Source organism: Astatotilapia calliptera, chromosome 23 (assembly GCF_964374335.1).
Source record: "Astatotilapia calliptera chromosome 23, fAstCal68.1, whole genome shotgun sequence".
Taxonomy (NCBI): domain Eukaryota; kingdom Metazoa; phylum Chordata; class Actinopteri; order Cichliformes; family Cichlidae; genus Astatotilapia; species Astatotilapia calliptera.
Genome location: NC_137443.1, coordinates 2,489,258 through 2,512,696, shown reverse-complemented (window position 1 = coordinate 2,512,696; position 23,439 = coordinate 2,489,258). Strand labels below are relative to the sequence as shown.

General features: G+C 41.4%; 1 protein-coding gene across 3 annotated transcripts in view; it reads left to right on the top strand.

Annotated features, from left to right (window-relative positions):
• Window positions 1-23,439, top strand: part of glis1b (GLIS family zinc finger 1b) — an 82,878-nt gene that overhangs the window by 7,010 nt on the left and 52,429 nt on the right. The gene's annotated exons all lie outside the window — the stretch shown is intronic.

The following is a 23,439-nucleotide window of genomic DNA, read 5'->3' as shown; positions in this document are numbered from 1 at the left end:
GTCTTTTCAGCGCTTTTGAACTCGCTTCCCGTAAATTGTGGGAATGCAAGATGTGTTATGTGTTTGTAGTTCACGTTATGCAGATTAACACTGAGGCAGACGCATTCTTCTTTTTTTTTTTGGCCTGAATGTATAAAACAATTGAGTGAAATTTTAATAAGGTCATCATTTTTATGGCAAGCAAAACTTCATCCAGCAAGAGTTTCCTTAAGCACGCACTGATTCAGCGACATTATATTTTATTGTAGCATTCAGGAATACAAAGTTTAATTACGTTTAATGTGAACTCTAATGTTTCTAGCCTGCACAAATATGTGCTGCATTACAGGCATTTTTACAGTGTTTTATAGTCAGTCTTGGTGAGCATGGAGTATGAAAATGATCTCAGTACTCATCAGTCTTTTGTATAATGCCTCATTTCAGCCCGGTCATATTACATACTCCCATTTGGGGACAGAGCTGGAATTAAGGCTGCATTCTCAACCATTACTTTAGATTTATTCTGAAAGGGATCTCAGAACAAACAGTGCCTGTAATATTTCTCCTAATGGAAGTGAGACAGCGGAGGAAGACTTAACTCAGATAGGAGATTCCCGACCTTTTCCGTGAACCCTGTAATTGCAAAAAGTGAGGTATTACTCAGTGATAACAGCGATTCAAATGTAGGTGGTGGTGTTTCATCTAATCCATGGAGGAAAGCTGTCACGCACCACAAGATGTTTGCATTTGGAACTGCTTTGCTGGTTTTCTAATTGCTCCCAAACTACAAAAACCATGCTCTCTGCCAGTTTTTCTTCATTGTGTTCGATTGTTTGCACAAGTGTTTACAAGTGTAAAACCACTGACTTGAATGAGAGTCGGTGAATGAGAGAGCATTCGACAATACATATATATATCTATATATCTATATATCTATAGATATATATATGTATATTTATAGAAACTATAGAAAAGCACCATTTTCTCTATTTTTCTTCGCACCAAGTCAAATAACACTTAAATCTGTGCATGACTTCAGACAGTGTGCTTATTTTTTCCGTCCTCTTTGTTAGTTTAACGGTGGCTAATCACTCTAACACTGCAGGTCAACTGTGCTATAAATATTAGCGCCCACCAGCAAAGAAAATATTAAGCCTGCAAGGAAACCAGCTGAATATCAGCTTGAATGAATTGTCTACTCTAGCATCATTTGATATCTTACTGAAGTTTCTCCTGGCCAGAACGATGCTGCTGAGTCTGAGCTTATTTAAGGAAATGTTTGAGTCTGAAGAGTGTGCTGGTGTCCCACACTGCTGCTCTCAGATAATGCACAGGATGTCTCTAAAGAGATGAGTAATCAACATTTGAGCTTGTATGTTTTTGTGCCACATTATCATGTGAATAGCACCGGTGTACCAGTGTAAGCACATAAACTCACCAACCTCCATGGCATCGATCTTATATATTGTAAACAGACACTGTGTGAGCCTACACTGCGTGCACACATCCGCTGATATCCTCAGACACTATTTTTATGGGGAAGTGGCTTTGGTATCAATGTGAAATTCCCTCAGACTGACTTGGTTTCCTGTGTTTTCCCCCAGACGTCAGACTGTGGGGCGATAATCTGACTGTTATGAGAAACAACCAACCATTACAGTGCTGCTTTCAGCCTCTGAAGTGTAATACACTTAATGACAGCTTCCCAGTAGCCCGTGAATAATTTCAGTTGTAAGTGCAAAGTCTTTATTGTGAGAAAAGCAGCGGTTCCAAGCAAACTGTGTGAATTGTTACCCGTGTGGTGTCAAATGTATCTGAAAAACAGAAGAAAAGCTTGTCAGAGTCGCCTTTTCTTAAAAAGTCAGACAAATCAGAGTAATTAAATGTCCCAAAATATCCTTCTCATTCATCAAAACCCAGTGTTCAGCCAAGCCTAAGAGGAAACTGGTGATTACATAAAAATATCAGTATTCCAATACTTTCTGTTGGCTAGATTCTGAGTATAGGCTTTCATCTAAATCATTAGATTTGTGTCACATCAAAATGTTTATATATCTATAATTCTGGGAGAATATTTGTTTCAGCTGTTTCAAGGGGTTTTAAATTTCTTAAACTACCTGTGACTTGAGGCTTAAAATGCCTTTAAGCGTATTTGATGTATGCCCAGACAATATGATTTATTTTGCTTGGATTTCACTGTTTCTGGGGGAGAGTTCAGTTGTGTTATTGCTGAACTGTTTTGGTTTAATGCTGAAAGGTTAAGAAAATCGACACAAATCAGTGACTTCACATCGTGGTTTGTTAACTTGTTACCAAAAGCAGTCGATGGAGTTCATATAGTTTAGTGAAGTCGTTCATTTTTTTCTCCCCAGTATTCTAACACAAAGCTTCAGGAATGAAAAAGTGTCATAATGTCATAGTTGGTAAGGTAATTAATTAAATCTAGTCTAGACTAAAAGTCTAGAATTTAATGAAAGTTCATGTATTTTTATATTTTAGAGGCTGTTAAGCAAGCTAGGAAAATTTGGTTTTACCCTAATCGGGTCACAAAAAAATCAAAGCAATAGTTAAAGAATACAAATCCTCATCTGGGTTAATATTCAGGTGTTGCAGTGTTTTGTATCATTTACTTTACAGAGTCATTTTTTGTTGCTTGCTTTTTAAACTTTTTGCCAAAACCACATTTTACTTTTTAAATAGTGAATCATTTTCATCTTTTTTTTCTTAAAAATATAATTTTTTTAAGAAAAGAAAGGAAAAGAAAAAAGTTCCTCTGCCGATCACTTTTCTGTTGAAAGGAGAAAAAGCTGACACGAGCACTGAAATATCAGTTTATTCAGTGCGGCTGAAGTTTGAAAGAAGGCTGTGGGTCTCAGTATCGCTGTAACTCCTTTTGCCAAAAAGTAGTGGCAGTGATGAAAAGCTTATAGGCGCTTTTTCTCGAAGATATTTTGAAAGACCGATCAACCCTCAGAAACGTTTTGCTGCTACCGCTGCTCTGTGACATTTGACCTTTTATTGAACGTCTTCTTCGCTTAATTTCTCTGCTGAGGCTAACCAGATAGTGAAAAACTACACAGCACATTTTTTGGTTATGCTTTTTTTTTCAGCCAGCTGTACTTTATGTGGAATGCGTCATCGTGAACGGTCTTCTCTTTGTCCGGTTGTTCTCCTTGGAAAAAATACACACGGACCTGTTTATATATAAAAAGTAGCACAGTGATAGTAACATTCTTTTCCTGGGTTTTCTCACCGCTCGGTGCATTCCCATGAGCTAAAGAGCCTCAGCCCACGTCTTTGCATATTGCATGAGCTCAGCAGTGAGTTATGGGCAAATGTGAGGGTGCTGCCTGGGAAGGGTGTTGCAGGGTGTAATATTTGCAGCATGTTCCATTGATTCATAAAGCGAAGGCCCGGTGATGATTCTGCAACGGTATTCCCGTAAACCTCTGCCTGAGACGCTGGATGCTGGGTAATGGAATAAAAGCACTTCCTGAGTCACAGCCACTAGAGAGGGAGAACGAGAGAACACCCCTTGTGTGGCATGTGCTGGGCTGAATCACCTTAGCCCAACTCGGCCTGAGATCCACGTGGTGTGTATGGAATCAGGAGGTACGGCAAAAGGAAGAGACGAGAGTTGCATCAGCTGTGGTCGGATTCTGATTAGATTTGCTAAATGAGCTTCAAAAAAGCTAAAATGTGATGTTTGCTGTGCTTTTCCTTTTCTGTTGTAAGGTCAGATGTTCTCATTCTTATGTGACCATTGTGGTATGACTATGGCATCTCACTCTAACCAAAAGCATTCTGACTTGCATTCTGCCAAGGAATCCAAACAGTCACACAGCAAAAATATGATCTGGTTTGAGTAAGTGTCGAAATATCTCTGGAATACCAGAAGAAATTTGCCCGGGGCCTCAGCTTAATCAAGAAAAAGCTGCAACGTTGGCTCAGATATGTCATCGTAAAAGTGTATTTTTAGCACAAACCTTGCCCAAAACTTTTATGCGCTCTTGGCGGTGAGAGGAATAAGCTGCCAGGTGTCTTTGTTTTGGAGCTCAGCATAGAAAAGATAAAAAAAGACTTTTCTCTGTTTGCCTGGACAAGCATGCCGCAGCTGACCACACGTCTATACAGTCTGCATTACTCATGCATTTTCAGACAGCAGCGACTCCTCTCGCAGAGCTCTCCGTGTATGACTTAGCACATGGGTGGGTTTTTGATTTACATCCCGGCTGTGCCACTTGCTGTTCTTGGCTCAACGCTGCTGTGTTTCATCAAAGAAAAATCCGCTCCACTCTTGACTGTGGCAGTAAAGACGACCGTCCGCCGCCGTGCTGCCTCAGCTAGAGTGCGCCTGGAAGCTTAGGGGGCACTCGCAGCTGTCAGCTAGAGAGAGAGAGACAGGAAGAGAGCAAGACATGACGGGGGAACGAAGAGGACGTAAGGACTCACTGAGCTCCCTTAACAAGTGCTCAAGACCCAAATTGTATGAGTATGAAAAGGCACTGTTTGCATCCGAGTTTTAAGAGAGGCTCCTATTTCATCTTTTTCTGCCAGAGAGTATGTCAGCAGTTTATTTATGCTACATAAAAGCTTACAAAGTCTGCATCACAGCTCGGTAAACAGATCACCATTTAAACCTGCAGCAAGCGACAGATTTAAATGCGAGTCAGCCTCAACTTCTCTAAACGGTGTCTGAAATGTCCCTTTTTTATGAGGCTGGGCATGTTGGACGTTAATCAGCTAGCCAATCAAACACTGGCTTCAACCGAGTGGTCAAAAACAAATGGGCAAACATGATGTTTTAATGCCTTCATTAGAGTGGAGGAGAAGGCAGCCAAAAGGCTCGAGTTTTATCCTCTCTCTCCGTCTCTGCCAGGAAGCTGCCACGGGGCAGTGCCCAGTCAGCTCACTGCACCATTGGCTGGCGCTGCCCCAGTGGACTATCAGAGACATTATAAAGTCTAATAGTGCAGTTTATATATTTTATTAGTGCTCGTTAATCGAAGCCTAGCATTCTGGAAGAATTAGTTATTCTCTAGTCATGTGCAAAGCGATCCAGCCTGAGCACTGTATTAGCTTACCAAGATTATTAAGTGCACAAAAGAACGATGGAACGAAGGCTGCTTAGAGGAAAACTCGTGCACTGTGTCTTGTCTTAAAGTGATGTGGGTTGACATCAATCATAAACACTGAGCGTGACGACTTGACGTTGTTGGACTCAGATATTAACGTGTGCGTTACGTCTTGGCAGATTTTTAGTTTACGAATCGTCCTTTACAGACAGTCAACTTGCCTTGTGGTCCGGATCTACTGATTTTCATTTATTTATTTATTTTTGTATAAAATCTATTTTGAAACACAAATCTTTGGATAGAAATTTATGATGGCATACGTATCTCTTAAACGCGCAACAACTGATGATTAGTGTCAGCAGGGTGGCGCAGATAGACTGGTGCTTCTTTGTTATTGGTGAGTCTGGACAGGCACGGTTGTGCATGCTGGGAGGAAGAGGAGGATTTTGGGAAAGCGATGCTGCTGTCTTGTTCAGGTTAAGGCTTTTAAGTCCAAGTTGCAGGGAACTGGGAGACTCGCCAGACCGACTCTGGATGTTAATAAAGTTTAGCGGCTCCATGCCAGCACTGTGATCTGCAACGCTTAGGGTTATTTTTACAGACTTTTTTACAGACAATTATATTTGAAAGAGGAGGCTGTTTTTCAGTGGGCTAATATCAGTGCAAGGAGATAATGTGTGTGATAAGAAGATGCAATTTCCCATGATGTGGTGCTGCAGAGGGCTTTTTTTTATGCGTGGGAATATCTTTTGCATGAGAACTTCCCCTGCAGTACTGAAAACACTATATTACACTTTTTGCTTGTAATATTTTAATAGTGGTTTGTTAAAAGCAAACATTTAACTCTAACTGTTCATGCATTTCTCCACTTAGCTTCTCACCCTAAAAGTTATCAAAGTACAACAAGGATCTGGCATTTTGTGGGGAAGAACGGGGATACAGATCCAACATTTCGGATAGCAGTGCAGATGCCTTGGCTTTTTATTGATCTGACACCAGTGTAGAAATTCTCATTCATAATCAGATTTTATGTGCAAGGAAACCTCATTTTAAACACTGTTTTGTTACTTTTTATAAGAAAAGGTAGCAAATCAATGAATAGATATACAGAAACAGTGGATTAGTGTGTCATAAGTAATATTACAAGTGAAAAACGGTAAAAAGTATTTACATTAGTGCGTTTGAGTGTTTACTGTATGTTTACTGCTGTCTCTGCTCTCACTTTCACCTTCGGTGCACCTCCTCACACACAGCAGATAAGACACAGGTGAGAGTGAAGATAATGTTCAGTGTGTTATGGATTATATTACCGTAACTGCACTAAAAGCTCCCCAACATAAGCAGACAAGTCTGTCTGTGGAGGTTTTCATGGTTTTTTGTGAACTCACATTTAGCTGCAAACAAGTAAAGAAAAAGTCGTTGCAAGTGAAAAATAAATCTGGGTAGATGAAGTTTTCAAGTTTAAGTCTTCTTTATTTACACGATGACATGGGGAGGACGGAGCGCTTCACAGATATATGACAGCTTGAACAAAGAGGCCGAACAGCGTAGCTATTCTGCTGTTCTTCACTGCTGAATAAAAATACCATCCAATCGTCTGATATTTGTTCTGTTAGCTTGAGTTTAATAGATTGGCTCCGTACACTAGATCAGCCTTTTGTTACCAATTCCCGATCTGACTTTCTGAGTCATAATTGGACCGATGTCTGATCCACTTATCAGATCAGTGCATCTCTTTGGAAGAGTGAGCACAGCTGATTTATATTCCTCGTGGTTTTTCCCCTTTTTTTTGTTTAGCATAACCAAGCGTTGCTTATTTGCTCTCCTCTTTTTACCTGTCACGTCAAGGTCTATGTTTGCCTGACTAGTTGCCAAGCCAGGAGTTGAAGACATTTAAAGCTACTCTGACTTATAGCTGCTGTACTGATGTACTGATGTCATTGTCTTCTAGGCATCTCAGCCTGATTTTACCCTCTAGACACAAAAACCACATCTCACAGATGTGCTGGCTGCTCTGTCCACAAGTTTCCACTGGAAACAGTAGAGACATCTGCTATCTTCTGGCTTCTGTGTCTTTTAGGTTGTTAGTTTTAAATTCCATTTTAAGGAATATGAGCAATTTTCTTTCTGTTTTTTAATATTATTTGATGAAATTCTGAATAGGAAAAACAGCTTTCCGCAAGCATCGTCGAAGACATCGAGTTCTACCTTTTGATTTATTGCTGCCAAGATTAAGAGTAGGGCTCCTTTTCTCCGTTTGTAGAAAGTGTGTTAAATGGGTCCACATTGCACTGAGTAATACCTTCAGTATGCACTCTTCATTAACATGCTTAACATTCCCCCCAAGACCCAGAAGTCAGCTCCTATAATACACTGCTTAACACAAACATCATGTCGTACACTTATGATCTCTTATGGGGCTCGTTGTTGGCCGTTTCAGGAGCGAGCTGATTTGTGCGTTTGTAAGTGTGTGTTTGTAAGTGTGTTAATGCCGGAGTCCAAGCGAAGCTACACGATGGACAAGTTGAACTCTGAACATGAAAGTTGAACTTGAAAAGTTAATAAAATATGCACTTTTTGCCAGCTAACTGGAGCAGAGATCCATTTGAAAACTGTAGTCAAGAGGTTAGTACACTGTGGTCCAAAATGTGTTCTTTTTGTTTGGCTTGAGGATGAAGTCTGTTGCAACACTGGTCATGTTGAATGTTTCCCAAACAGGACACACAACTTAGTTTTTAAAAATAAGAAATGTTAATACTTGGCAAAATAAATGCTGAGCCAGTGCTAATTTTTCAGCAAGTGTATCAATCACCAAAAAGATGTTATGATCATGTAATACTTTAGGACAGGGGATGGTTTTGTGCATTTCCAAAGACTGGATGTGATTATAAACTTTCCTTTAGAAATCCACATGTTGATGCATTTAAAGAGACCTATTATGCTAAATTACATCCTTGTATTTTTATTTTTGAGTAACTTTGCATGATTTACAGGTATAGTTGTCTACTGTCTGCAACAAGCTATATAAACGAAAAGCATAATAGATAATAATGATGTGCTGGTGGCCAGCTGTTTTGAAAAGGAAGGTTAATAGGAACCAGCTCCTAACCATCCAACTGGCTTGACATGTGCGTCTTTTCTCCTGGTGTTTAGCTTTAAACCTTTACGACAAAGCCAAAGCCCATCAAGAAGAGCTTCATTCACCTTGAAATCGATACGCTGAGATGCTTGGATCCACATAGACAAGACACTTGGAAATTCCCATGGCTACAGTAACCAAAAAAAGCTACCCATTGCAGGAAATGTTTCTTATATATCACCCGGGATTTTAGGCAAGAATATTTAGGATGAGTAGCTGGCTTTTTCCCCAGAATGTCCTCACCAAAGCTGAGTCAGAGATTTACTGAACTGATAGAGTGAGTGAAGAAAGGAGAGAAGAGCAAGATTTTTCCAGTCTCTTCTTTCTGTTTATCTAACTTTTGCCCTTAAAAAGTCAGCTCACAGCACATGTTGGCCAATACCGATAAAAAGCCTAATCAGGCACTTTCAGCTCGTATCGGCTCTTCATCTAATAGGCTTGTGTTTGAGAGTTGAAATGAATTAGGCAGCGTCAGAGCCATGACAGCCAGGTGCTGAGCACTTGGCCCAGTGTCCTGCAGCCTGAGCCAATTGGAAAATGCTTTGCAGAATTTATCTGCACCCTTCTCCCTTGACAAATTATTTTATTGTTCCTACACAGTTGGTTTTCATTTAGTCTTTTGGCTAATGATCGGCTGAGAGCATGTGCACCATTGTTGTTCCTTTCCCTCAACTTTTCTTCAACATGGATACTCTGACTGGAAGCGTGCACGTCTGATAGCACACTTTCATGACACATAGAAGGTAGAATGTACACAGATTGGGCAACTGTTGCATATACTGTATGTCCCGAGTGTCTATAAACCTGGGAAATCTTTCCCAAGGAATAACTTCTTCTGATCTCCCCTCAGTGAGCTCCAAACCTCACTGCAAAACCTTTAATCACATTATTCAGTGTTTCATGTACCACGACTAGCAGATATGCTCTGTGAGGGCGGCAGATGTGAGAGATAGGTTGGAGCTCGCCTCACGTCCGAGCCCTGCACTTTGCATGACCTGAGCTCAGTACATCAGGACTGGGCCGCTAATCTTTTACAAATGCTCCGAGTCTCCATGACCGGGCCCTCGCAGAGATGGCTTAGTCAAAACATCCCCGCTGCTCCCGAGCACAACCTCGGCCTCTAGCTTAATTCAAACACTGATTAACTAACAAATACCTGCTGCTTGTTCCATGGCATTACACAGCCCGGTGCGCTCCGCTCGGCTCCATGGAGTTTGACAGTGTGTTTGCTGTTCTGCAGAGGAACACAGAGACCTACTGTGCAACAGGCTTTTCAGGATTTGTACGTAAAATGATACAGGACTTGAAAAATCGCTAACTAACAATTTACACTGACAACCATAAACGGAACAGCCAAGATTTTAACTGTTTGGCTTGAATTGTGATTAAGGTCGTTGGCGGTTGCGTCATCAGTGTTTCCTGCCAGTAGATGAAAGAAAAAGAGCATTTTTATCAGATGATACAGGTAGAAGTGATAATCATAAATCATGGCCTTTTGTCGAGAATCAGATTTCATTGTAGTAACCACCAACAACTCCCCAACCCCTCACACTTCCCAAGTTTCTAAGAAAGTCTTAGTTTTCCTGCCAAGCGCACTTCCCATTGAAATAAATAGAACTACTTGTGCTATAACTCGGCATCATTGAGAAACTGCTCTGTTTTTATGAGTATTTAAAACGACATTGTTACAGAATGTATTGTGAAATGAAACTAAATATGTGTGGTTTTCTCAGTAATTGTATGTGATAAACGATTCAAGTTTATTGCTCATTCATTTCTATGCAGCTGTGGCCAGGCCGAGGCTATTGCTAACATTGGGGTGGCACTAAAACTGATGTCTCATCAATTATTTTCAGTTTTCTGTGTGGGGATTTTTCCGTAAGCCAAATCGTCAAATTTGCAGACATGGCTGCAAAAAAGTGGAACAGTTTTGTAGTCATTTGTATTGTTGATAAAGCTGTGTTTAAATAGGTGGTTGCACTGAAAATGTGGCCATGTGCGATCAGCAACCTTCTTCTAGAAAAATAGTTCTGTGAGTATTTGAGTAGCACTGGTTTTTAGGGATGGGTACCAGTATAATGGCACCGGTTCTGACATAAACGGTAGTAACCAGACCGAAAAGCAGCGCACATTTCAGTGCTTTATTTTGGTGCTTTTTTTCCCTGAGATGTCACACACTTTGGATTCCAGCCAATCATTTTACCTTTCCAAGGATAGTAGGCGGGGCCAGGTACGTACGTTCTGTTAGAGCAGAGCTACAGATTAAAAATGTCCAAGGCGAAGCGGTCAAAGTCTGGCTGTACTTCACAGCAAAAGATGCAAACTCAGCAGCAACAAGTGCTTTAAGCTGATACTGTGATACTGTCAAAGGAGGAAACACCTCGAATCTGATGAAACACCTGGCGACGCATAGCGGTTTTTTTTAAAGCCGAGAAATGCGCCGTATTTGATAGCTTGCTGCGAGACCTCACACCGAGCACATCTACTGCGGGTGTGGTGCCTGTTATCGGACCCGGAGTTAGCAACATCCCCCAAAAACACGAAGAGGAGAGTCCTGGCCCCTAGCCCTGCCAGTGTAGCAGAAATGATGAGGATGATGATGCAGCAGCAGCCGTTCTTCTCTGCGTGAGTAGCTTCATGTTGTTCGTGTGTAATTTACGTTGAGTAGGCTAACCACGTGATTACATGAATGCATGTAAGGTGAACTAGCAAACATCATCATAGCTACATGCGGCTGTCTTCTTGTTTGATGGCAGATACTCCCTTCACCCTGGCCAAAAAGGCTAAAATGACCAAAGAAAAAGTGGAAAACAGTTAAACATGAGAGGTTTTTGGACAAAGTTTGTGTTTTTTTCCATTGTTTAAGCTTCCAGCCAAGAGTGATACCATATATGCCCCATAGCTGCAGAAAAGGCTAACATTGTTATCTTTTTACAAAAAACAGCTGAACATGAGAAGTTTTTGGACAAAGTTTGTTCTCCATTCTTTAAGCACCGGTTCGAGCACCGTTTAAGCACCGGCACCGTTTCAAAAGTACTGGTGTGGTACTGGTATCAGATAAAACCTAAACGATACCCATTCCTACTGGTGTTGTGGGTTGGCCAAACCTTTGTCCCTCCCATGGTTCTGCCCCTGATCTGTGCTGTTTTGATTGCCATGGTACTCCTATGTCCATGCAGTGTGACGGTGCTGCAGAACTTGCATCCAACATAAGTTGCCAGTGTTTGTCTGTTGATTTTTATACTTTTAAAATGATAGGACACACTGGGGATAATAAATCTTTTACAATTGTTCATATGAATGATACTTTTATAGATATAGTTGGAATTTTAACACTATCTATAAACTGAATGATTTTATTGTAAATGAAACTTGTGCAATGATGTGCTTTAGTTTAAGGGCTGCAATTAAAAATGTTTAACGTATAGCCCACCAAACCGCACTTTAACTAAAGTCAACAGTACTTGTTAGCCATACCCTTGATAGCCTTGGCTGTAAATGTAAATGCATAGGTTACCGCAGCATCCACTTTTACAGGGCCAGTTTGTCATTTGACACGAAAATACGGCCAATCTAGGCCACTGTAAAGATGCCAGTCTCATGCAACCCTCAAGAGCTCCGAGCCTTGAAGGAGCCCGGCGAGACGGGCGAAGCATCGGCATATGTACACTGCAGCCTGCCAAAGTACACTCATTTAACAGCACCGAAAGACTTGAGCTGAGAACCTGCATGTTTATGTTAGGAATGATGTAAAATGGCTAGAATTCATATTTCACATCAAATTTCTGTTTCAAGATGGCTTCTCTCAATTTTTACGTGTAAGGAAACAAACATTTGCATTTCAAAGTTCTTCAAATAAAAATAAATTAAAAGCAAACCATTTTATGGGTTTGGAGACTCTATTGGAAAACAGGTCAGGGGCGAAATGAATATTTTTTATGGTTCATAAAAGAGCTTCACAATGAATGCCAGGTTATGTGAAAGGCTTGACACATGGTACGGGCCAGAGTCCTTCGAGAGTCCCTCTCTATTCAGACGCTTACACTCTCGGCCAAGCCCGGCCAAACAAACCTCACGGCATAAGCCAGGATCCAAATGAAGAATGATTTCTTTATTTCTGCTCTTTATCATCTAATTAAGCTCCTTCTCACCAAAGACCAAGGAAGTCGACATCCTTCACTTTTTACTTTTCAGTTCATCTGTTTCAAGTTCATTTACAATTAACTCAACATTCAGGGCCAGCTTGGTATTTTCTGCCTTTTTAGAAGTTATTTAGGGTCATAGTGTCAAGTGTTTAACTCTCTTTTATATGTTCACTGACTCTATACATAAATATTTGTACATAATATTTTTATTAGGTATTTTAGTTTAGATTTCTATCTGTCAGGGAGCTGTATCGTCCCAGTTATTCTTCAGAGCAAACCTTAAACATATATCCAGATCTTTAGTGCATAAATGTAATATGTACCAGACTATGCTGGTGTTTGAAATATTTCTGGAGTACTGAAGCGTTTCCTTATTTTATAATTTCGTGAAACTCTGTGAATGGATATGCTGTTCATTCAGTATTTATCGTGTTTAAAATAACCCATCGTCTATAAGCCTGCGTACTATATTTAAAAGGACCAAATAAGCCACGTTTCCTTTCTCTGCGCTTTTAACAGAATCAATTTAAAGTCGCAACCTGATAAGATGGAAAAAAGCTGTCTTGTTCTTCTTTGCTGTTCTTCCACAACAAAAAGAAAACGTTTACGCTACGATATCCGAAATCTCAAATCTGGATGTATTTGTTTCTCTAAGCCTCTACAAGCTGTTGTTTTTCTTTGGATTCAGGCCGTCTCAGTTCAGGCTCCTCGTGTAATTCCAGGCTGCCTTCATGATGTTGAGAGCAGGGCTCTGTGGGATTCATACCATCTGTTGCGGGACTCGTTGTTCTTATTGTCGGTGAAGATACAGTACATGTAGTTCTTCATGATCCTGACTGTATGCTTGTGGTCAGTACTTGTGAATGAATCTGGGGCAGATCAAATGTCTCTGATGGTTTTAAGGGATGTGAAAGAGTTGGAAAAAGAAAACTATGAAATACATGACATAGAAAAATCACATCTCTAAGCTAATATATAAAATCAATACAAAGTTGTTTAAAACAGAATGTAGAACATATAGTTGGGAATAATCTCAGTTAGAGAATAAAAAAGTGCATTGTTCTGATTTATTTATTTATTGTTATTTATGACGTTTTTGGACTGACCCACATTCAGTTGGAGTTATCGGTCGCAACTCCCAAATAATTTCACAAAAGTCACATCTCGCTTTGCTTCTAACCGTCGTCTGACTCACACGGTGAAGGGACGCAGCGAGAGCAGTAATCATAACAAAAGGAATCTTATTACAGCCATTAAACAAGAGAAGGAAAAACACTGTAGGCCTTCATGCTTGGACATCTAAAATGCTTACGCAGTGAGAATATATTTGCTCGTAAAGCTCTTTGATGGTGGCCCTGTCTGTTCCAATACGCAGGGCTCCTGTCTGTGTAAATACCTGCGTATTGACCTCACACCGCACAAGATTAAATGTGTTTCCATAGGTGTCACTTGGTGCCATTTTTGGCTTTAACGGGCCCCACTGTGCCTTAGTCCCTGTAACCGCGGGGGCTCAGGAGTCACGCCATCACTTCTCATGTGGTGGCTAACAGTGGGCTCTTCCTGAGTTTGTAGATGAGGGCTTGATTGAACTGCAGCCCCCTCATCCTCCTCACAGCGGCATTGTGGAAATTTGTTTGATGTTTCGGTGATATATAATGTCTGGTAGACTGTCCATCTCAAGTTACTTAGAGAGCGTGCTCCTGCCTCTGTGTGCTCTCTGTTTTGCGAGTCTGTGTGTGTGTGTGGTGTGAGGGGGGTGGTCTTCAATGCCAAAGCCATTGGTGAATGAGGACTCCCCACACAATAAAAGAACGGTATTGCTGACTTCCTTAGGTATGTGTGGTTTGAAATTCAACACAGGTTTGCTCGGTGGAGAACCTGGGCCCCGCTCTTATTTATTCTGTATATTTATGAAAACCCCAGTTCTGTGGTGCCCTCTGGGTCTACGAGGAGGAGGTCCCCAGGCCAGGTTATGGTCATTATTATGGCCCTTTGGTGGGAGACTGCTGTGCAATAGCACATTTCCTTAGTGTTACAGATTATTAGCGATTTTGTATTTGTGTGTGCAAAATAAACACTTTGAGCCAAAGTTAATTCATTAATTAACCACAGCTGGGTGCTCTCATAAATGATCTTTTTATTAGTCAGCGTATCAGCTTGCTACAGTAATCAAATCGCAAATAAAGCCCTGGCTCTTAGTTTCTGCTGTCAAAGCAAATTACACACTTTTAAAAAAAGCTCCTTTTCCTGCATTTTCAGGCTGACTTGAAGCCCAGTCATCTTGACTATAGCTAATATTCATTCTGGACACTGTGGAGGAGCAGTGACCCCAGCTTTAACCAAAGACTTCAAAAGCCAAAGCAATTACTATGCATGCTTTGAACATATCCTTTTCACAAAGCAACATTCCATTATTCTTCCTGCGCTACAACAACAAAAAGTAAGAAAGAAGTAGGAAGTGAAATCGGATTCCTCTTTTGCTTCCCAAAACATCTGGTTTGGCCCTTGTTTTAAACAACTAGCATCCCCTCTGAGAATAACAGAAGGTTATGTGCACTGTGTGTAGGTAACAGAATAATCATTTTCAAATGTTGCTCCATCCAAATGTGATCTAATTACCAACACTTAAATTCAACCTCTCAGTTGGACCACCGACCATCAAGGGAGTTTTCCTCCAAACCTTTTCCTAACTATTCATTTATTTCTCCCCCACTGCTGGCTCGAAACCATTAAAAGTATACAATAATTGCTGAAAACTGATTACTTGTTTTACAGACGTCACATAAATCTTTTCTTTTGTCAAACTGTAACCAATGGCACGGAGCGGTGCCGGGCGAGAAGAAGAGATATTATCTGTCAGAAGGTCCTCGATGCCCCTGCTGCATGGAGATACTCTCATGTTGTGTGGTTGAGTTTGGCCACTGTCATTTCCAAGGAATTTCCTGCCATCTGTGTTCAATCGAATTCTCTCACAGATCTGGGCTTGCTTGTAAATATTGGGTGCTGGCTGAAGAGGACTGAAGAAGTACTGTGAGTTTTGTACCAACAGTCTTTCGGCCCATATTGAAGAGGCCACTGGCACAGCAGGGATCACTGAGACTAAAGGGCAGCATATTATGTGGCTGTTCTGGAAAGGGGTGATTACTTACTTAGCTTTAATTTACATTGATTTAATCCACACGGTGAACTATAGCTAAAAGTGTTGAACCGATCGCACTGAAATGAACAGATACACGTTTCCAGAAAATAAATAACTTTGGTGATACTCCCCGACTTTCCCTTCACCAGCAGCCCAAAGTTTTCCCACATTATCTGTATTCCAGGGATACTCAGTGAGTAAAGTGGTTGCCCCATGATCGGAAGGTCGGGGGTTTGAATCCATTGAATGGCTACCCTGAGGTACCTCTCAGCAAGGTACCGTCCTCACACACTGCTCCCCGGGTGCTGCACTGGTGGTGGCTGCCCACTGGGTGAATGGGTTAAATGCCGAGGAGTAATCCCCCTACGGGGACTAACACACACACACACACACACATTCCCTCATTAATTGTCCTGAATATTTTTTGGCAGACATTTTTTTATTATTTACACTAACCCTAACCTGTTAATCTTCTGACTTTTACTTTAGTGCCACCATGAGATTTACTGTAGTTTTCAATAAAATGTCTAGAAAACAGTTAAAGCCATGAAATTTGGACCAGATGTTAATGTTTCCTTTATGATTTCCTCTTGCACCGTTATCACTCAATACAATTAATTTGCTTTATAAAAACGACCAATTACCATTTTGCTCTGCTGTGCGGTAGCTTGCCAAGCAAAATGTTGAGTACGGTTCATTATCTGTGTTATATATCAGCATGTTGCTGTTGATGTTGTGAGCCTGTTACCATGACGTTTAACTCAAATGTTTGGAAATGCATAACAGTCGGTTACATTTATTTTTAAAGTAAATTTAAAGTAGTAAGAGGAGATTACCGTTAGGCATCACTGCCTGTTGACAAAGGTACGGTAACTTATCAGAGCACATCCCTTTAGAAATTCTTGAGCATGCTAATGATATACTCACTGGCCACCTTCATAGTACTGGGTGGGACCCTTTTTCACTTTAAGAACTGCTTGAATTCTTTGTGGTCAGGTCCATATTGACATGGCAGCGTCTCACAGTTGCGACGGTTTGTCAGCAGCACATCTGTGATGTAAATCTCCTGCTCCACCACATCCAAAGGGTTCTCTATTGGACTGAGACTTGATAACTGTGCAGACCATTTGAGTACTAGTTTGGGATGATTTGAGCTTAGTGGCATATTACCCTGCTGGAAGCAGCCATCAGCAGGTGGGTACAATGGGGCCATAAAGGTAGAGACAGCAACAATACCCAGGTTGTGGTATTTAAACGATGCTGTGTTTCTACTAAGAGAAACAAAGTTACAATACATTACCACCAAACTGCTGATAGGGGAGGACAGATCTGTACTTTCATGTCTTTTTGTTTTATTTCTGTCAAATGCTGACCTGCTATCTAAATGTCACAGGACAAATCTCTCCTCCATCAACCACTTAACCAGTCACAAGCTTCTCAGCAGTGACAATTTCAGTCACCATAGCTGTTACTGTTTTGGTAGTTACAGTAGTTATAAAAAGTAACCAGAGGACTCTAATAGTTTAGTTATATTTTACTTTGTTTCTCATGACTCCCAGCACATTTTTTCCTCTTTTTGAAGTCAGGAAGTCAACTTTCTAATTACGTAATCATTGTCTGCTTTATAAAACAAGTACATGCCAAGTAACTCACTCTAAAGTAGTTCAACTATTTTAGTCTTAACATAGTTTCAGTATCTAAATATGCACAATGTGTTGGTGTTAAAGATGAGTAATAATCAAATATACAAACTTATTGTACAAAATCTGCAAGTAATTACAATGTAACTTTTCTAGTCCCCATAATTTGATAACTTTTTGTAACTTGATATTGTGTCATGATATAAAGAGAAGCTTGATCCTGTAAAGTTCTGTCAAATGTTATTTTGCTCAGAAAACAGGAAAACGTCTGACATGAATCTGTCTTTTGTTTTCCTCTTGGAATACGTGCAAAACATTTCAACATTGAAATAAAGCCTTCAAATCGAGTGATGTTTGTCTAAAGTTACCTTCTTGAGCCAGACATTCTCAACACCACAGATTTATTGCACTATTACAACAAGTAGAGGTTCAGGCTGATGTTTGACGAAATGGATCTGATTTCAGTGAAGTTTCACAGGGACTTCTGCTGTGTTTTGATACGACTTCAGTGGGCACACAGACAAACTGAGGCCTATTGTTTAAGGAGGGAAACGCAACTTCTGCACTAAATCGAAATGTTTATTTTTAATGGCAGATTTATATACGCTGGTTATTCTCACGAGTGGACTCAAACAAACACGCATACAAAAACACAAGCGCTCAAAAGTAGTCTCTACCTACAGAGGTGTGGGCTCTAAAGCTTTTTAAATAGCCACTGATTTATAACATTTAAAGTACTTTGTAAGATTATTTTGTTTAGTTGTTGAAAATAAGAACCTGATTCTATGGAGAAGTATACCAGACACATTAAAGGCTTTCTCTGAGGGTGCGGTACTTCGTGCTCGTCAGTCCCAAACCTCTGGACTGGCTACATCACTCTGCCAGTATTTACTGCTGCCTCCCCAAACAGAGCCACCTCTTGTCTAGCTTTGAAGCACCTCCTGATCCCATGCCGAGGCTTCAGCGCTCTTGGCCAACCTCCGGAGCCACGTCGTTCACCAGCCTTGTAAAGGTGTCTGTCACCAAGCCAGGCGTCCCTGTCACGTCTGCCAGCAAAGTGCATCACGATTTGTCAGTTTGCTGGTCGATCGGGTCGGTCCACGGTCCTCACTGATGCTTTGTGCGCTGTTTGGCCTTTACATTTATGTGGCTTCGCTGTCAAATTATAGGATGTGGTTTGGCTCAGCGCTGCTTGTAAAACTCTGTGATTAATCCTGGCAGTGTGTAGATTTGCGGGCAATATCTTGTTATCATAGTGATTGTCAGGAGAAAGTTGTGGCTACTTGTGGCTTTATTGTGGTTTGTTGACTATGCACATTTTTGCTATATTAACAAACGTTCTAAAAGAGTTTGACTTGAAGACAAAAGATATGCTTATTTTTGTGATAATCAATCATTGCTGTGGTGCTTTGCAGAGGTCACTGTGCAAACAATGGGAGTACTATAAGGACTTTCCCCATATTTCTGTCTGGATTTGTGTTTGCTGAGTTATTTTCTTTTTTTGGTTCAGATGCCATTTTGTTTATGCTGCTCGTGCTAACGTCATCATCCTGCTTTTATACATCTTAAAACCTGGATGGGTCATTTTCTGAAGTTCAGATAGAAACGGATCTGTTTAATAACTGAGAAAAGCTGTGACGTGGAAGTTTTTTCCATTTATGTAAAGCCTTTAAATGAACATATTTAAAGTAACATCTAATTTTATTTTTTTTACTAAATTTAAGTGCCTCCAAAACCGATAAAATATGAGCTATTATTTAAAATTTAAACCCACCCCGCTTTCATCCAATCCCAGTTTCTTTTTCAGCCTTAGGGATCGCCTGCTCAAATCTTTGTTCTCAAAAAAAAATGATGGCCTGTGAGGGAGCCACCAGTGACAAAATGCTACCACCAGGTGGTGACATGCACAAGTGTAAAGTTTTAATTATGTAAATCAGGGAGGACATCAGGGGTGATCCCAGCCTCTCACTCTCACACATATAAAAACTATAAAGAGATAAATGTTTGTGTGTATCTGGAGTCACATAATCCTGAAGCATTCTCTCCTGTTTGGGATTTGAATGACTCTTTTAGTCAAAGCAGTTGGTCTTTGGGACTTGGCTGGTGCGCAGGCTGGCACTGGAATGGGGTGGGTGGGGTTGGTCGGTGGGGATGAAGATGGTGGGTTTTTGGCTGCCAACTATTTGTTTGTGTTCATGACTGTGGTTAGCAGTGCTCCATTTGAAGAGCCTGGCATTATGAGGACCCCTGCTTCCCACAACATGTTCTCTCTTCTCTAAAAGACAGCAGAGCTAATCATTTACCGACCGCTGCGTTTATCGGCGCGCCTTGAAACTGTGCAGGCACTTAGTAGGAACAACCAGTCGTATCCACGATATGCTGTTTCAGTTTTTATTTACACTTTTCTTAACGCAGCTGATTTTTGTTCTTTTCTCGGACACAGTCGCTTCTTTTCTTCACTCTGAGGTTGAACCTGCCCGTTTGGCTTTCTTGCATGTAATCTTCGGTTTTTATGTGACCAAGCTGAGCATGAGAAAACGGGGACAAGCAAAGATACCTGGTCTGTGAGGGGCTAAAATCCGCCAGAACCAATTGATTTTTTATCCTCCCAAGGTTCTCATGTCTGCTGGTTCTTGTAATCCTGCTACGAAAACACTGACATTTCTGTGCTGCACCAGTAATTTAATAGAGTTTTTCTTCTTCCCTTTACTCGGCACCTGCTTTAAGAGGAGCTTCCTCCCTAGACGTTGTTATTTTTCATTTACTTGTGCCCTCAGGTTTTCAATCATACATCCATTTCTAAGCAAACAAATAAGTTCCGGGCCTATGCCGCAGACACAAATATAGACATGAGTTATGAGATTCAGAGGAGTCGGGAAAGGCTTTGGATGCTAATACACAACATCTGCACCGGACAACACGCACAACCAGAGCATCCCACCGCAAAGACCCACAGTCTGCTGACACTCACTTATATGCGCTGACCTGTCTCCTGTCGAAACAGGAATGATGGGGGGAGAACCGTGGCAGGTGGTGGCGCTGGGGCAGACGGGGATAAAATGATCATTATTAACTGTTTATGTGCTGAATGTTATGATTTATGGTGCCAAAGTGGGGCCAGTCGAGGTGTCACGTTGGATTTCCAGAGGCATCTGTCTTGCGGTTTTGGCAGCTTGTTGTACCTCGGGTTCAGATGTTTGCATCACACTCCTCACATCCCATTTCCTTCTCCGACACCCCCTCAGCAGCCTCCCCTTGCTTTAAGTACAGTACACCTCCGATCGCTCCCCTTTCCTCTCCTTAAACCCTCGATCCATCTGCACATCTGCTTTTCATTGAGGCCTGCATGTCTCTAAAGACTTGAACGCATTAAACGCTGGCACAAGTGCAGTCTCACTCTGGCACTTAACACACTGCTTAGGTGACTTAAAAGGGAGAGGCGAGAATTATAGAAAATGAAGTGTCACCAAAATAAAAAATGGCCCCAGATTACCACCAATTACACTTAACAATCCTGTCCAGACCATCTGTTGATCAGATGACCGACTGGTACTGTCTATGGAGAAACATGGAGACTAAAGAGAGTCGGAGGGAGAGAGATTCATATAGGGAGACAGCGACACAGACTTGAAACTATGTAATGATGTGGTTTGATCTTTTCAGTACTGTGTAGATTGGAATGCTTTGTATGGTAATGCAGTCATAACGGAGTATCTTGGGATAATAGTCATGTTGTTTCAGTGGGGTTAAGTTCTGTTTGATTGAAGACACATGTCTGCTCTGCTTTATTAGTCATTTATTAGTCACTGAGGTCAGGCGAGAGTTTTTTAGCCAAGGCACAACACTGCTGAATTTGAACATGACTCTGATCATCAGCCCTGCAGGCAGCCTGAATAGGTGTACAGTTGCAGCGCACCCTAACTGGCCCTGAGCCGCTACGTGAAATTCGTCCAGTTATGTGAAGCGTGTTTAACAATCAGCGTAATCACAGTCACAGTGACCACAACCTTCCACTAAAGAGTGAGTCGTGCCCTAATTATAAGAATTATCGAGTCTGCATTCATTCATTGTTCCTGTCCATTGTCTTCATGTTCAGCCTCCATGGCCACAGCGGCTACATTAATCAGCGGGGAAAGGATTAGAAAGCCCTTTCCACTCACGATCACGATGCATCTGATCTTTATAACTTTGTGTGCTGTGTTCCCAAGGGATTTTTTTCAAATGAGGAAGCATGACAAATGGATGACATCAGAGCAGGCGGCGTGTACGGGTGGCTGGAACTTTATTTCTCGCCACGTAGTCGGCCAAAAAATAATCAAACACGTCCCAAAACAAGTTCTCCAATAACCCCGTTTATCCAGTTATAATTGCAATCTTATTTGAGGGATTAGTTTATATACTCATGTTCAATGGAGCATACGTGCTGGCTCCTTTAGTCTTATTTCCTCTCTTATACATCTCATTGAGCTCTGCAGTTTACTGCCATCCTTTAGTGATGTGCACTGAAAGGAACGTGGTGCTTTAATTATACAGGAGGCAGATTGAGCAATAAAAACCATGTGATGACATTTATGGAACAGAAGATACCACTTTGAATGTAAGAGTATTATTAGACATTGTTACAAAGAGGGCCCGTTTCCTGTCATTCCCAGAAGAGACCTTTTTTTCTTTTTGGGGGTGGCGTCTTAAGAGACAGATAACAATAGACTCCTTATTTGTGGCTCTGTCTTTAGTTGGCAATGCTAACATCAGTGGCTCTTTGTTGGGATGAGCCAGCACATCTGTACATGCTCTTCGTACTGAAAACAGCACTTGCCCCTGGTGGTTCTGGCGCTGCCCTGCCTCTTTCTCTCTGCCCCTGCTTTCCTGATCTCACGGCCTTACAGCATCACTCCCTAATTGGGCCTGAATGTTTGCAACCGTGTATAACAGAGGACCATCCCACCCTGCTTGTTCTGTAGTGCGTAACGGGATTGGACACAGTACTAGTTCAAGTTCAACTTAAGGTTTGGAGTTTCCTCTTGAAGATTTTGTTTTTACGCCTGTGAAGGTTCTCAGTCATCCAGGTCATCGTAGTCTAAGGAGCTTGGAAAGAAAAGCGTCTGGACTTCTTTAAGTTGCTTGAAGATGTTTCACCTCTCATCCGAGAAGCTTCTTCAGTTCTAGGGTCAAATGGTGGAGAGTCCCAGATTTAAGCCCTGTGGGAGTGTCCCCCCGAGAGGGAGAATGGACCCCCTAATGATCCTCTACCTAATCACCCGAGCCAAGGTGTGAAAACGGGTGTAGGTCACAATCAGCCAAGGTTTCGGGTGAGCTCATTGTGAAACCTAGCCCTGACCTAACATGTGATTTCCTGAGGTCAGATGGCCCAAGATGTGAGTGGGCATTAAGGCGAATTGTTTTTACATTTAACATTTACTATAAAAAAAATAATGTGTTGGTTAATGAAGTTGGTTGACACTTAAGAGCTTGGCTAGCATGGTGCACCCATAGTTAGCTGCTAAATAGTGCTAACTAATGCCTTAGCCAGACAGACTTAGGGACTAGTCGGCAAACCCCGCCCCACCTCCGGCTGCTGTGTATTCCCCAAACGGTTGTTGAATGGCAGCTGGTTGTCACAGGGTGAAATCGGAGACAAAAAAACCTAATTTCTGCTTATTTTGACTGGTAGTAGAGTTCAACTTCGACTTGTCTGAGCTGTAGTGAAATTTAAACATTTGGCTTAATTAAAAGTTGAACTTTACGACCGCAAACAAAACCTTTCACAATACGTTTAGTTTAAACACGAGTAATCTCCATATCCAATTTGCACAGCGCTTTTCGTCGTTTCAGTAACACTCGGCAAGTAGTTTGCATGTTTTTGCAGACAAGTTGCTGTCTGCTGTGCAACTTGCTGGTGACCATGTCAACCTGTTAGCCAACCGAAACAAATACAAGAAGCTTTTCCATCTTCACCCCTTGCAGCCAATGCTAGTGACTTTCAACAGCCTCCAGCAATAATTCGCAAACGATTCACAGAATATAATTTTTTTCCCAGCAACCAGTGGTTGCTGGATGGTCACTAACCGATTTCTAGCTCAGTATGACTCGGACCTAATACACACACACATTTCTGGAATTTAATGTACAGGGTGGGCTATTTATATGGATACACCGTAATAACATGGGAATGGTTGGTGATATTAAAGTCCTGTTTGTGGCACATTAGTATATGTGAGGGGGCAAACTCCTCAAGACGGGTGGTGACCATGGTGGCCATTTAGAAGTCGGCCATCTTGGATACAACTTTTGTTTTTTCAATAGGAAGAGGGCCATGTGACAC